A 17,010-nucleotide genomic window follows, 5' to 3' on the forward strand; every position below is an offset into this window, starting at 1 on the left:
TTGTTTGAGGACATCACAAAAGGCTGGTTCTGGCCACTTTGGCCACCTCATACCCCACAAATGGTTTAGTTTCCGCTTACTTACGGCTGCCTGCCAGTCACCCAGCAAGTCAGCCAGCACACTTAACAAGCTGGCCCATCACCACGATTAAAATATACAACGCAAATGCAGGCATTTCCAAACCCTGGGTTGAGGAGAGAAACCTCCACGGCTAGTTTTCCCAACACTTTACCTTGAAGGAGCCAAACTGCAGTCACTTTTTCCTTTGACTCTCAAGGGAAACCTGTCAGGGACCACGTTTCAGAAAGCTCCTTTGCCATAGAGTCCCAGAGCTGTGGTATTTTAATAGCCTCTCTCAGCCCCTCCCCTGGGAACATATTATTATGCGATCATTAGTGATGGATAAACCTCACTGGGTTTCCAGGTTTGAGTCTGTGCCAGAAGTTCAGAGTTCCTTCTTTTTTGACAACTCAAAGTCTCCTCTATTTTTTTTTCTTTTCAATTTGTTTGTTTATTTGTTTTTGTTTGCTTTGCTTGGTTTCTTCTTATCTTACTGGGCACAATCCCCAGCCCTTTCTCCAGTGTTCACCACAGAAGAAAGGAAGGGATGGAGATGGGTCAGGGAGCATGAGTTCCATGTGGGTCTCTCTCTGTTGATGTACCTTGTGCCAAACGAAATTATAATCAAGCCCTAATTATTGGCACAGCCAGAAAAAAAGTGACCAGACACTTGCTGCGTGTCCATGACCACAATTCTGGTGGTGCCCAGTGAATCTGTGAATGAATAAAGTATGAAGGATTTCCTTAGAAGGGTTTCCACTCCAATTGTGATGGCAGGATCAACAGGCCCATCAACATATGGACAAAGGCATGCAAATCTCACTCCACCTCACTCTAAGGACTAGGCATACGAGGCTGTAGGAAGACGGGAGAGGGAGCCATAAAAAGTTGTAACACAGATGTGTGCATTCTTCATTTGAGGTCACAGTTTCTGTTTCTGGAATACAAGAATAAGGCATGTTCAAAAAGAATAGTTCAAAAAACTATGGAAGAGTCCTGTTTATATTTTTCTCTTCTAGAATATGAGAGCACTGATATTTATTCCATGAGCTATTTGTTGGCTATGGAACTGAGTGGAGTACTAAATTTATCAATTAGGGATTACATTTAATTCAAATTCATTGAACCTCAACCACAAAGCTGGAAGTTAAAGCCTGCATTTGTGAACTAGACCCACCAGCCAGGGACTGATAGGGTCATGGGGACAGTGGGGACACATAGTCTCAAGCTCTTCCCATCTTCCATTAGTGGAATCCCAGAATACAGCCTGTCCCGTGACCTTGCAGAAGTCTGGGAACGTCCAGGTCAGAGGCAGCAGCTGGCCCAGGAGGGCTGCCAGAATTTCCGGGACACTGATGCATTCAGAATAGGAGAAAAGGGAACATTGGAGGGGGTGCCTGGCAGGGGGGAAAGGGGGAGGAAAGCAGAGGAAGCCCGGAACTGATAAATTCAGATCTGTGTATCTCACTCAGTCTGAAAACACCAGTGAGTCACTTATGCTAATATGTATTTTCTCTTTAACACATTTTTCCCAGTTTGTCTGAAACTATACTGTGTCTATTATGAATAATTTTACACAGTTACAACACAAAATTTGTTTTTGTGCCCAAAGAGCAGCCTCTTGTTTTTGAACCAGATTCCCCCAACGTGCAGTTAAATCAGAGAGATCATTTCTGCCACAATTAAGGCGTTACCACTGCTTTCTTTGAGGCTTCAGTTAACGTACATCTTTCTTTAAAAAAATTTCTAACAAACTAAAGAGATCTGTGTCCTATTTATGTTTTTGGTTTTCTGTAATTAATGGTTTTGATTTTCCCTTAACCTTTGTTTATCATGTTGATTGCTGTTTCTAGACAACCTCAGGTCAGGGGGAATAGAAAAAAGGAAAGTGTATACAAAGTACTGTAATTTATGAGTATTATCACTTTATGATTGCAGTGTTTTTTTATTTTAAAAATGGTTTTACAAACTGAAAATTGACAGATAGAAGTGCAAAGGACAGATTATGATATCAGAAATGCACAAAATATCTAGGTTAAGGAAGGTAACCAGGTTTCATCTCACAGGTCAACTCCATCAATTAGTAGTGACTTCTGCAGTGTTGTATTAAGAAGGAACGTGAAGCTACTTCCAGGCTTAGCAAGAAAAGAGGGTCAGGAGTTGATTAGTATGTCTGCTATGGCAGTGCCTTTATGTTTGATAGTTCTGATCTTGGCAAAATGTTCATTCAAACAACTAATATGTCAAGTGAAGTTCTGTAGCAACTGAATAAACTGAACAGAGACCTGGGCATTTCATTTTGAGTATGTGACTGGATCAAAACACATCTCAGGGTATTTTTAAGCCAAAGATTCCTCATCTATGTGATCATATTTTTTACCCTGACACAGAAGCAAAAGACTTGAAGACTGCCCCAAGTCTAAGGTATAAACAATGGAAACATTATGATTAGCTCCAGGAATTGCAAGTCAACATGCTGCCTGCCCTCCTGCTGCCTTCAGCATCCTTTCTAGTGCAATGTTCCTTGCTAGTGCTCAGAGGAAGAGAGGCATTTAGTTGAGAAAAATACTGGTGTCATTCTTTTTAAACTATTGATGTGTTTCTTTGTTTTCCTAGAAACCAGATGGAGAATTGAGCAAAGAGATTTTTGTCCTGAGCTGGGATTGAGAAACCAAGATGAGTTAGTGAGTTAGAAGAGAAGTAGTATCTCCTCTTTTACTATGTATAAGCTCATGAATGCATCACCTGTACAAAAAGTCATTGAACAAGTCTTAAATCTTTAAACTCTAATAATAATGGTTATTGATCTATAAATAAATATACATATTTTTCTAGTAATACATATATATAATATAAAACTCAATCCTGCCAGCTATAAAGGACATAGATTTCTCTTCAGGCTAAAGCAGAAGTTATTTTCTTTATTGGGATAAAAAAATAGTATGCTGTATGCAAATGTTCGTGGTAGGTGGTTGAAAAGTACAGAAATGTATACTTGTGCTAAACTGAAAACATTTTCTGTACAGTATTGTATTAGTCAGCCCTTGCCACAATAAAGTAGCATAACAAATGCCCCGAATCTCAGGAACTTACAACAATAAGCATTGTGTTTCTCACTCATGGGTCTTCAGGTCAGTTGGACTATTCTGCTTCAGGTTGGGGACTGACTAGTCTGAGTTCTAGACTTTGGTTGGGTTCAGATCTGCCCCATGCTTCACATTTTGGGGCTCAAACCAATGAGGCTGTTGATACCTGTGTCAGACTTTTCTCATTGTGATAACGGGAGTAGAAGCGGATGACAGAAAAGCCTTTACTGGGAGCCATCTCATAGTCATTTCCAATCACACTTCACTGATTAAAGTTAGTCACATGACCAACCCCACCATCAACTTGCAGCAGAAAGGACTCTGCTTCTAGGAGGATGAACTACAAAGCTAAGTGGCAAAATGTGTGAATATATCATTCTATAGCAGGAAAAGCATAAGAATTGGTAAAATAAATCAAGTTACTAAAATTAGTATTGAGAAGTTTCATCTAAAACATTAAGAAAGTGCTATAATGAAGTAAAAAAAATCATAATAGTAAAAAAAATCAGACTTTGGTTCCAGAGTGACTGATATCGAATATTGGTATCATTCTTTTCTGACCATATGGCTTCAACAACAGGTAGACCTTGCAAATGCTAGAACTGGAAAAGTATTCATCATCAAGACTTTGTAGATATCTATCCCTGTGCTCTGCCAAGAATGAGAATCAGTTTCTTTTTGCTTGAATATTTCTCCACTTGACTATCTGCTTTCCACAGATGGCAGTTCAAGCTCCTTAAATCTGCCTTCTAATAGACTCAGCTAACAGTCATGGTGCCAGTTGGGGCATATAATTTTGCAACAGGCCACATCTGGTGCCACTGACACCTGTGACTAAGGCAGGTGCATACCCTGGGTGCAATCAGCTGTGGTGGAAGAGAGGGAGTTATACATAACATGATTTCCTCTGGCAGACATAGCCAGTTGTTCGCCAAAAAGTTATGCTTTTAAAGCAAGGCTGCTGTTGGGCTGAGAAGTCCTTTCCTAGAAAAGGACCACATTTCCCAGTACCTCTTGAATCTAGTTAGGCCATGTGACTAACTTTGCCCAGTGGAATATGAGAGATGGTGTGTATCACTTCCAAACAAAGGGGTCTAGATGCTGGTGCCTTTTCTACTGTTTACTCTCCCATTCAGTACTGAAAGGGGGAGGATTCCATGACCCTATGAGAGGGCAGAACCACAAGATGGGAAGAGTCTGGGTCACTGACCACCTGGAAGGCTTCCTACAAATGAGACATAAACAATAAAATGTTCATGTTTGAGGGCTGTTTTCAATATCAGTCAAAAAAGACGGCCCATTCCATGGGGTTGGAACAGAGCCATTGGCCCTAAAAGAGGCTGATGGCATGGTAGTTATTGGGATTGGAATGTGAAAAAAGCAAAGCATAAAAGGCTAATCAGTGAAGCAAAGGCTTCAGCTGGAGAGGTCTGAATCTACCTTCCTGATGCCACCCTCAGATGAGCAGGTTGAATTCAATAGGAAGTCAGCTGTGACTGCCAGCAAGTGTGGTCTTTGTAACATATGAGCTCCAAATCCAAGCAGTTGTCCATATTTCCACTCTCACTTAAGGAGAACTTCCATTCAATGTAGAAAGTGAGGATTTTCTTTGTGGAGGCCGTTGTTCCCCTGGACATGGTTTCTGAAATAACTTTCTTAAGGACGAAGCTTTTCTCTCTTTCCACGAGGAGGCTCTGTTCACCCAACGCAACCAGTTTTAACAAAATTTAAAAAGCCATTGGCTCTCTAGGGAAGGGAGATTTCCCTCTTGGTCTCCACTGGTAGCCGGCATTGGCACCAGCTCCATTAACGTAAACTTAAGATGATGAGGAAGATCAGGGAGCTATTCTCTCATTACTAACCATACCCTGACCCTAGTTTCAAGCTTGTGGCTTGGGGGGGGGGCGGTCATGCTCACTTAGACCAGAGGACTCTGCTAAAGGAAGTCCACCTTTGACTGCAGGATATTCCAAGCCCAAATAGCAGTGAAGAAAAAGAAAGCTCAAGCTCAATTCTCTGCTCAATCTCTCAATCTTTCTCTCTCTCTCTCTCTCTCTCTCCCCCCGCTTCCTCCTCGCTCTAATTTTCCTGACACAAATCCAGTTATCCAATTGCTGCCTTGCTCCAGCTGGCACCCTACCCAGGCAGTTGAATTTACTCCATGCTCCAACACTTTCCCTGTGAGCTGCACCACAACTGTTTCTGCTTCTCTAGTTAAAGACGGTTCTGTCTTTCTTGCTTGGATCTAACCTGTTCGCCTCTCATTAACAGAGTTCAGCTTCAGCCTGTATGTCGCCTCAGCACACTCACCGAGAACCTCTCATTTCCTCTGCCAGACACACCTTTATACTATGGGACTGACTCCCTTGCTTGGTAGCTCCCCAGCCATGAGGACGAAAGCAGACTCCCTTTTGGAGCTCCAGGGCCATCATCATGAACAAGAACCTCCTGAGCATCGAGCATCGTGCATCGTTGGTGAAATGGGGGCCATTCAGCTCTTGGAAACAAAGGCTTTATTCTGAGTCTTCCTTTCCTGACTGATAGCCAGTCTGTCATCCCAAGTGGGAAGGGTGGGGGTGGCAGGGCATTGAAGGGAGGGGAGGAGAGTGCAGAGCAGAAAGCTTATTAACCTTTCCAAGAGGCTTGTGATTCAAGCTTGTGGAGCTTAACATTTTTTTTCTCTCCCAATTATTTTAATGATGCTGCAGAAAGTCCTAACTTCTGTACTGAGACTGTGTTGCTGCCACGGTCTGGGATGATCACATGGTAACATTCCGACCCAGACTGGGTCACCCCGTAAGAAAAATCAGCTTGGGAAAACCACTCCTCCTGCTGCATGCATCTCTCTCTCTCTCTTTAAGGAAAAAAAGTCTCCTTTTTAAGAGCTTTGAAGCTTAAGTCTTAGATGTGAGCTTTGCTTCAGAGTTTATTAGCTATTATTTTATCCCTATTCACCCCCCCCCAAAAGTGTATGTTCACTCAGAACGGCAATTATTTGACTCTAATTCAAACCATTTTGTGTCATTTAGATCCCGGCACATAGCTTGATCTCAATAATAAAGGGTATGTACCAGATATTTTTGTTGCTAAAGGAATTGCAGTCATATAAGCCAGTTCATCAATCATGCTTTTTACTTTCTCAATCTTAAGATATTCCTCGTTTTATTTTGAAAAAGAAAATTAAGCCGATAACATAAACTTGAAAGCCAACTACTGTACTCTGTACTTTGAACCGAGATACAAAAGAAACATTTCTTCCTATTAGGTTTAAGATCAAGATGTATTGGTTTAAGAGGTTAACCAATACTTAGCGGGAGGATTGATTGGTGACTGGAGATATGAGAGGAAGAAGACAGGAGGAGTAGAAGAAAACTCAACTTTTCTACTTCTTGCGTCTGCCTGTGAACTCTATTCTGCAGGCAGCGCTAAATTTGTAATAACCATGAGCATCACCAGGGCTATGGGAACTTAAAAACTGGAGACCATCTTTCTACAAGGCCCACCTCCCTTTCCATGTAACAAGAGCAACTGGACACTGATGAGATTAGAGAGAAATTCATTTTCGTCTGGATTTTCACCTACACATGTCTTAATGTATTCATCTGTTATTTACATATCTACAGATGGAGAATTGCACCTATCATAAGGGTAGAGCTTGGTGAATTTTCACAAATTGGACATCTCTGTGTAACAAGTACAGGGAACATCAATTGTACCAGATTGGACATCTGTACAATTGTACCAGATTGTACAAATTGGACATCTCTGTGTAACAAGTACAGGGAACATCAATTGTACCAGAACCTCTCCATGCCCTCTTCCAGTCACCATTTCCTCAAAGGAAACCAGTATCTTAAATTTTAATACTATAGACTGATTTAAACTGTTTTTAAATATATCATCTGTTTTCATCCTTTTTGGCCTCTATAAACAGAATTATAGAATGCATTCCTCAGCCGGGCTCGGTGGCTCAGCCTGTAATCCCGCACCTTTGGGAGGCTGAGGTGAGTGGATTGCCTGAGCCCACGGGTTCGAAACCCGCCTGGGCAGGCGAAACCTCATCTCTACAATAAAATCAAAAACTTAGCCGGGCGTGGTAGTGCGCGCCTGTAATTCCGGCTACTCGGAAGGCTGAGGCGGAAGGATCGCCGGAGCCCAGCAGGTCGAGGCTGCGGTGGCTGGGAGCAGCCACTGCACTCCAGTCTGGGCGACAGAGTGAGACTCCAGCTCAAAAAAAAAAAAAAAAAAGAATGCATTCCTCTGTGTTTGGCTTCTTTCAATCAATATTAGTTTGAGAGATTCATCCTTGCTTTTGTGTACGGTTTAGATTGTTTATTCTTTTTGCTATTAATATTGAATTGTACACCACAAGTTACATGTTTATTCTACTGTTGATGGGCATTAGGGAAATTTCCAGTTGGCTACTGTGAGTCAGGCTTTTATGAACATTCTAGTGTATACCTTTTGGTGAACATATGTACACATCTTCACTGGGCTTAACCCTGGGAGAGGAATTTCTGGATATAGAATGTTCATGTGATTAGTTTGAGCAGAAATTGCCAAATAGTTTTCCAAAGTGGCCATAACCAATTTATACTCCTTTCTAGCAATGTCTGAGAGTTCCAGTTGCTCCACATTGTTGTCAGAGCTTCATATTTTTAGTGTTTATCTTTGCTTTTCTGGGGGCATGTAGTGATATTGCATTATAATTTTACTTTTCATGTCTCACACCCATTACTTTTCAGTTCTCTGCTTTAGTTAATTTCCAATCATCCTTTAACCTAACAGGAGCCAATCTGACCATCAAGTCTTTCCTCTATAGAGACTCTCTTTTTGGTACTGATATTTTCATAGCACTGCTTCTCCTACCTCAAATATGTTTCCTTTTGTTGAGCTGTTGTTGAACTTAGACAGAATCATACCATTTATATTTGATTGGTCACTGAGTAGTGCTATTCTGTCTTCCCAACTGGAGGCAGAGTCCCTTGAGGACAGAGTCCAGCTCAACACGCCCTGTGTGCACATTCAAATCTGCTGGGCTGAATTCAGATGAATGTGGGCTATGTCCCTATTGGACTGAACTTTGTACTTTTTACCCAATCATTCTAATGTCTAATAACTTTAGTCTAGATGCCTGATATTGATTAAAACTGCTCAAGAAGTTAAATAGTGTGGGAAGTCCAGTAATGTAGGTTTTTTCCTTTTCTTTTTTTCTTTCTTTTGTGTGTTTTTTTTTTTTTTTTGCACAGTCCATGGAATTAGAGCTGGATTTGAATTTCACACCTACCAACTTGGTTCTTTGTAATCTTAAGAAGATACTTTATGATTCTGTGCTATTTCTACATATATAAAAATAAAAGAATAGAGTTGTAGTGAGGATTTAACAAGATAACATAGCAAAGTGTCTGGCACATTGTAGGTGCCAAAAAAGTCTGTTTTTTTCTCCATGCTCTTCTTCTTTGGAGAGAACTCAGCTTCTGTCTCAAGAGGATAAAACTCAAAATGCTTTCTAGACCTTTAGTTTGGTCTGGTAATGGCCAATCTGTCCTTGTCAGCCTCTCTGAAATAAAGCAATATCCTAAATTCGGTGTTGCCTTTTGAAATAAATTTAATAGCATCAAAAAAAAATGTTGGGGGGGGGTTAAAATGAAGGAGAGTGCCTCTTCTGAAGTCTAATTAGGCCCTTGGCTGCAAAACCTTCTTTGAGGCAAGGCTAGTCAACAGTTTTTATTTCATCTCCATCTTTCTATCTGCTCAGCCCACTATGACAAGAAGGCGGTGCCTTAAGAGCCGCTGATGCAAGTGACATTCATCTCTGCTCTTCAGTATGTGATTAAAATTCAGACATCTCTGCTTCCAGAAGGGCTCTTGGAAAAATAAAAGGGGGAAGGGATTTGTATTAGGGCTTTCTTGCTCTTCCCTGGAGGTTTTTGGCAGCCTTTTTCCATGGGCAGAGAAGCTCTAGAATCATGTACTGACTTTGCCCCTTAAAGTGACTCAGGGCTTGGAATGGTGGCCTCTGTTTTCTTCTTGTTGAACATTGTTGTGCTGTGCCAGTGTGGGCTGGTGTGTCCAAAACCAATTTGGCAGGTCATTAGTTTGTTTCCTCTGATAGTGCTACACTGGAGGCAGGGTTACAAAACACATTCCAGCTGGCTGGACTTCTGATATGAATATCTCGAAATGGTTCCACGGACTTTAGTTAGACTTAGTGGTCAAGATTCCAGTAGACTTCCCTTTCCCTTTCCTTTTAATTCCCAGCCAATTTCAGTGGAGCCACATTATAATACAGCTCAGTGTATTATATATGTACATAGAGTTTTAATTCCACAGATCAAAACATGAAATAGAAATCATGTATGTTCATCCTGTGAGCAGATTTCCTTATAAAGTGATTTCACATAGACGTTTGCCCTTTGCCCCTAGTATGCGAGAAACAAATGGAAACTTTAGAGTCAAAGACATGGACATTTTTCCAAGGCACTGCCATATAGTTAGGTACCAAGAGGAGGAGGTATTGTCTCCACTTTACAAGATGAGAAAACAGAGCTTGAGATATCTCTTTCAAGGTCACAACCTCTGTGAAATTGGGATCAGAATCTTGGGTTTGTCTAGATCTATTCTTCTCTTTTCTCTTCCCTTTCACCTAATATCCATGCAACATTTCTTCTCATCCCCTCTACCTAGACTTCATGTGATCTTGACACAAATCATTCAATATTAGAGTTGGATATTACCTAAGTGGTTGACTCTGGACCTGTTAAGCACAGGAATTCCCTCTGCGAGGTCCATGACAGCACTGGTTACCTACAATCATGATTAACTCATTCCTCTACAGGGCAACTGATGGCCACTTTGGGTGGCTCTTCCTCTTGTTTAGACAAAATTCATGTTTTAGGACTTCTGCCCAGCGGTGCACTGGGGCAGGCTTATACCAACTCTTAGGCTGGTTGTGCACATTTCTTCCTAATTCCACACTTAGCGCCAATTTGGGAGCTGCAAATCTGCTATGGTGAGTATGTGTTTACACCATATGAATTACCAAAAGCTAAAGATCAGGGCTTCTGCCATTCCTGCCACCACCTGCCCCCCCTACACTGAGAACCCTTTGCTAAATGTTCTTCAGCACACTAACTTGTTGGAGGAATTCTGCCCTTTGAAGTCCAAATATTCTTCCTTGGCAACCCCTCAGGAATTTTAGGACAGCTCTTTTACCTGCTCTGTTCTTCTGCAATGGCTTCAGAGAGACCCGGGTTTGAGTTTAAGATTGGTCCCTTAGTTGCATTGGACAAATTATCTAATTTCTCCAGGCTTTCATTTCCCTATCTGTAAAATGAGATGATAAAACAACATTTTTCCTCCAGGCTTTCATTTCCCTATGTGTAAAATAGAGATGATAAAAACAACATTTTTTTTTCTCAGGGGTGAATATGAGGCTTAAACGAGATAGTGGACAGAAAATGCACCACTTGGCCTACAGAAATCTCTCAATTTAACTCTTATTAGAATGATCATTGTTATAGATTATTAAACCAAAAACACTTAGAGTTATCCAGGACATCCAGTAAATGAGTTATATCTGTGAAGGTCCTGGTAGGAACAGGCTGCCCAGAAACAGACTGTTACAGTGAGTTTAATGTCCAGACCATGTGCAGAAAAGTGAGAATACTTAGATGGTTAAGGGAATTAGTAAGGGATATTGAGGCATCCAGCATCTACCACCAACAAGGAAATGTAACCACCCCAAGTTCTAAAGGCACAAGGGGAAGAAGCAATAATGTCTAGAGTGGCAGCTGAGGCATAGGTATAGGAGCATACCCACTCTCAAGCATAAGCCTTAGCAGGAAGACAGTGGGGATTCATACTGTGACCTCTTCATCTATCTCTACTTTCCCTCCAATCTCTTGCCGGTAACCCCCAAAAGTCAGAAGTCAGAGATCACAAAGGCCAGGATGGAATGGCTCCATCAGTGGATATGACCTCATGAGACACAAAGCAGAATAGAGCAAAGAGAGTGGATTGGGGAGAAGGGCTTTCAAATGAAGTACAACCAACATTTGAATTTTCAATCCACTGAATTCACCTCTGGCCTCTTTTTTGCATAGAAGATCTAGATTAAGAAACTGTGCAAAAATGTAATTGTCAAGAGTGAGGGAAGGATCTGTGTAAGGCAGTGGGTTTGGCCCTTGGGGTTAATTATACTTTATTTTTTCTACAATGCATTATAAGCATCTAGACCTGGGATTGGCAGAGTGCCAATAATCCTGTGCTTTAGCGTCTTCCACACACTCCAGGGAGAAAGGTACTATGTTACCTAAGTGATTCATATGCTTTATTTAGTACTTGCATTTATTTAGTTTTCATTCTTTTTGAAACTGTCTCTTAGTTGATGACATTGCTGTTGTCCATTCATATGTATGTTTCATATCTTAAGGGTCTTTAATTGTTTGGTTCTAATAGCATCCCTCTCCCTTTTAAAATACCTTTCTCTATTAAAAAAAAAATCTGTAGAACCTGAAATGTATTAAAGTCTTCAGAGTTTCTCAATACAGTGTTTCCATTTTTTAAAGGCATTTTATAGCTCAGGGAGAGCCACTTTAAAAATCTCATTCTACTAAGGCAACACATGCTCCTGTTTATTCAGAAGTCTCGACAGACAGAAACTGCTTACCCACTAACCTGCGTTGGTCTAAACCTGTTAGATTCCAAAAGGCCACTGACTCTTTCCTCAACTCACTGTTTATACAAAGTTCTGTGTCATTCACACAGTAGGGATAGTGTCAGTTAGTTTTCAAAAGCTATTTTTCAGGAATCATTTCTTACAACAATGAAACAGAAATGTGATGGGTCAAAAAAATTCCAATTACCTCAGCAGAGAGATTTTTGACTCAGGTTGATTCCTACATTTTTGATATCCATGTAGACATGGTTGCAAACAGAGCAAGGAAAGAGGTAATAACATTCCCCACAAGTACCCCTCTTTATGCCACGGACTGATTACTGTCAAACTCATTGTCATTCACACCCTTCTAGTATATATAAGTCTAACCAAGGCTCTCAGATTCAAATTCCTACAGCAATCATGCAGGTAATTAACAGGAGCAAAGTAGAACAGGTGTAAGAAAACATTGTTTGGCATGTGTAGAGGCTCTAGGTCTATCTTTGTTTCTCACGTTTGATAGACATGTTGGTACACGACATGTTTTACTTTTATCTTATTCTATATGGAGAAAAAATATTGTGAGTGTGATGATAGATGGCAACAGAGGCCAGCAGTGTGGGATATGGAAAACTGGGGAGCACAGATTCCACCTGGAGGGATACCCCACTGCTTTGGTTCAGAGCACTGATGCTATGTGGGAATAAAGGCCAAGTGTCAAATATTCTCTCTTTCCTTTTTTGTTTTTTTAAAGAAGAAATTTTTGGTTTTTATGGGAAAAATTTCCAAGTTTTAGATATCGGCAACAAATTTGAAAAAGTCAAAAAGTACATTGTAGGTCCAATTTGACACTTTTTAAGCTATATGTCTCCTACTAACCATCAGTTAGCAGCTGCTGGACTCAGTGAGACTCTGAATGCAAGGCCTCTGGGCAGAGGTTTACATGAAGTAAGAAGAGAATGGTTGTTCCAATTTTCTGCTACAATAATAAAAGAGTTTTGGAATGTTCTAGAAGTCACCAAAAGGATACTCAACTGCTTTCTGGGGTAGTCATGGGTCCTTTTTCTCAACCTCTTAAAGTCACTTCTTTCTCAGCATAGGCACTCACACACACACACACACACACACACACACACACACATACACACACACACACACACGTGCAGGTGTATACACACTCTGCCTTGTTACCTGAGGATGTCCTTCCTTGACATCCAGTCTGAGTTTAGATGACTTAGCTCCCTATTTATGCATTGCGCTATTAGGGTTTGAAAATATCTCCGTAAAGGCATTCCAGTTTCACTAAACCCTGATTTATTCTTAATTTGAAGTTATTTAGGCAAGGCCATGGAAAACCTTTTCTTGTATGATCTGTAAGCTTTCCTGGGTGCCCCTTTGTTAGCTGTGCAAGTTGATTGCTGATTTATAAGTACTCATCTGGACCTCATTGAGAAGAACATAATGTTTACTAAACACCAGAGAGAATCTGAGGGTTGTTCAATTCATTGGCCTAGTAAGAAAACTTATCTAAATTATTGTTTATCATTGTGAGGATAAAGGCTTCTCAAACAGGGGATCAGCATAGAGAATTGAGTATGTCAGAAGACGCCTTCTAGCATTTTAAGGCATTTCATAGCAGCCCCGTGACTCCTGCTCTTAGAAAGACATTTCTTAGCATTGTGGTATCTGTGCCCCTTAAGGAAAAAAGATTATTCTGAAGTTAGACCAGGGTCAAGGAGAGAAGGAGCCCCTCCAGAGGCAACACTGAGGTTAGCTCCTCTCCAAGCCCCACTCTAGCTTGACTCATCTGCATCCTCTACCTCCTTTTCTCCACCTCTGCGCTGTTCGACTGGGGCTGTAGCAGCTCTGATGTGGCCTGCTGGCTGGACTCAAATCCTCTGGCTTTCTGAGATGGTCTGCATCCTGTTTGCCACATCTGCATCCCTAAACTCCTGATGTCAGTGTTTCCAACCAAAACTCTTGAACCCTTGGCCCCTGACCTCAACCTTGCTAAGAGGATGCTGTACTTGACTTTGCCTGGGGTCAATTTCCCTCCCCCTCCAAGAGTATCTACCTCATGGAAGGATACACAAGTTCCTTCCTTTGACAACAACCTCTCTTGCCAGGTGCTGTGCCTTGGAAACCCTGCCTTATTTAAACATGGGCATTGCCCCATCATTTGCACTAAGCTGACTGACTACTTGTGCAGAGGACACATCATAAACAGAGCACTGGAATCATTATTTTATGTCTTTCCTGCTAGTTTAAATACAAGATTTTTAAAAATCTGGTTTTATAATGAACAGAAAGCATTACGTTATTGAACTGAAAATAAAAAAGCAACTGCTTAAGACATGTTGGTCACTATGTGTTAGAGGACAGGAATTCCTGGTGATGCAATCTGCTTCATCCATAAACTGAATACAGAAAACCTTTTCATATGTGCTAAGTCTGCAGCTGCAATAAAGCCTCCATGCAAACAGTCAGCTCTGACTATGAATTCCAGCTTCTCTGCTAAGGTTCAGATCCTTGGAGGTAAAGCAGCATTTCCTGTTGGAGCCAGGTACCCGATTCTTTATCCAGGCACCCAAATTGATGTCATGCAAGCAAATAAAATGGTTTATGGAGAAGGATTGCTACACAGACTTGGTAATCCTGAGAGTCAATAAAAATGTTACTTGAGGAAAAGAATCATCAGTGTAGAGATCAATTATCTGTTAAATTGGGGTAGTGAGAGTGGCTTTTTCTATAGGATGGTGAATTTTTATGCACTGTATGACACACATGAGTCTGACGTTCTGCACTGTTGGTAAGGCAAAAACAGAGTATGTTCTGTAAGAAGTTCAGAGAAAGGTGACTGCATCTGAGCAGGTAATTCACTATCTTGAGCAACTCAGCTCTGATGTCCACTAAACGAAGAACTGGAATTACTCCTATGTATCTCACAAACATTGCCCAGTTATCTCATAAGAAAATAAAAATTAATATGAGTGTCATAACATCCTTAATATAGGTAAATGGTGCAATGTATCTATATGATCTCAGATCAATAAAACCACACCACTCCTTTATATTGTAGATCATATACAATAAAGAACTAGTTATGGAGTATCTGAGGGTTCAGTCAGGAAAACTGAAATCATTCTAGGTGCATCAGATAGAAGGAATTTAATAGATTGGCTTGACAGAAACAAGGAGGTAATAAGCCATAGAGGGATGGTGGAGCAACCTAGAGATCAGAAACAACTACCACCTCTAAGGTTAGCAGGAGGAAATGCTGTTACCAGAGTCAGAATTTGGATGCATCCACTAGAAACTACAACCATGATTAGGTCTTTCCAGTAGAAGCTGAAATTACAGAAAAGGCAGACTTTGCCAGAGGTGTAGCCTGAAGCACAGAGAGAGGGGAAAAAAACCCAGGCTTCTTCCACCTCCCACCTCCAGTCTTCCATCAGAACCTCCCTTTGGCTAAATCTACCAGAAAGCTAGGGAGAATGAGGACCTGGGAAATGCAGTTGCCAGAAAAGAAGAGGGAAAATATTGCAAAAATGATAAATGACTAGCACATCTGGTATCTCAGAAGGCATGGATATTTGTATGTCTGCATTAGCTAATAGACCTATCTCTTAAGTGGACTTTGACTATCAAATTTCAGTTCCCATTTTCATTCTTTTTGTTTTAAAAAAATGAATGAAGGAAAACCACAGACAATCAGGCTGTGATGTGTTCGCCAGTAATTCGCCCTGTGAGATATCTAATTAGGTCTCTCTGTAACCATATATCTTCATTTTTCATTAAATGTTCTTTGCTGTCCACCTCCTTTCATTTTTTTATTTTAGCATTGGGATTATCCAGTAAACAGGAATGATGATTTCATTCATTTTTATAACCTAATCCCTCAGAGGGTGAGGCAAGCTGGGAGGTGGGGGAGGACATGCTAGTAACTATTTTAGACATGCAAATTTTATAAGTTTACATATCTTACTCAATGCTAGGGCATGAGTAGGAAAATGCCTGGTTCAATGATGTAAACACAGCAAACATCAGCCTGGAATGTAGGAAGGAAAATATAAGCAAAAGAGGTATTTCAGAAGCATCCCTGCTTTTTAGACGCTCGTATTTTCTTTGGTCTGAATTGCTGGAGTTCATCAGAGTTTTAACAGCATTTTCACTTGCCTCTATGAGGATCTGTTCTCTGCGGTCCAGAATGCAGAATGTTTGGATTCTAAACCTGTGAGGCACATTAGACAGAACATATATGTTTGGTTTAACAGACACTGCCTATTATTTACCAGCATTATTCTAAGCACTTCATAAATATTACATTTGACTCTTTCAATAACTGTGCAAGGTACAGGTATGGAAAAAGGTGGTATGTGCACTGGACTATTGTGTTTTATCATTTTACTTATGAGGAAACTGGAACACAGAGACAGTAAGTAATGGTCCTGAAGTAATACTGCTGACAGTTGGTGGAGCCAGGATTTGAACCCAGGAAATCTAGTTCTAGCATCTGTTCCTAAGTAGTAAGCTATACTGTTCTCTTTACTATGGCAGCCTCAGGGCAGTCAGAGTTGTTACATAGCAGCTCAGGGCTCTACAAGTGAACATTCCAGTGAACAAGGTGGAAGCTGTCTGACCTTTTATGATTTGCCCTCAGAAGTCACCTAGTGTAACTTCCACTGTAATCTCCTGGTCAAAGCAGTGACAAGCCCACTCAGACCCAGGAGTGTGAGAGGAGTGTCAAAGTGTCAAAGAATTTGCAGCCATGCTTTGAATCCATCACAGTGGGCAAAATACCAGCAGCAAATAACTACAATATACGATACCCAGTATGGTGGGTTGGTTTTTATTTGCTAAAATGACCTTACAGTTTCCTGTATTTGGTCCTTATTTATCTACAGCAGGAAATGGAAGGAAATAGAGTCTTTCTTTAAGGCAGTTCTCTGTTCCAACTGGTATTCTTCTAACGCCTCCCTTAAATCTGACAACCTTCTAAATGGCATTGGACAGGACTTCCACTGACTCAAGTTTCATTGATGTAGTTGAATCCAAATAGAAAAAGTTCTGTTGCCTATATTCAAAACATATTGCTAAGCCAATTTTCTTTAAATTCTGCTGAATTTCCTCCCTGGGAGGATTATTCTACTGCCAAGTTTGAATCTTAAACCTTCAGATACTTTTGAGTAACATTCGGTGGAGAGA

Source organism: Carlito syrichta, unplaced genomic scaffold (genome assembly GCF_000164805.1).
Source record: "Carlito syrichta isolate Samal-C Ts95f unplaced genomic scaffold, Tarsius_syrichta-2.0.1 Scaffold309293, whole genome shotgun sequence".
In the NCBI taxonomy this organism is placed as follows: domain Eukaryota; kingdom Metazoa; phylum Chordata; class Mammalia; order Primates; family Tarsiidae; genus Carlito; species Carlito syrichta.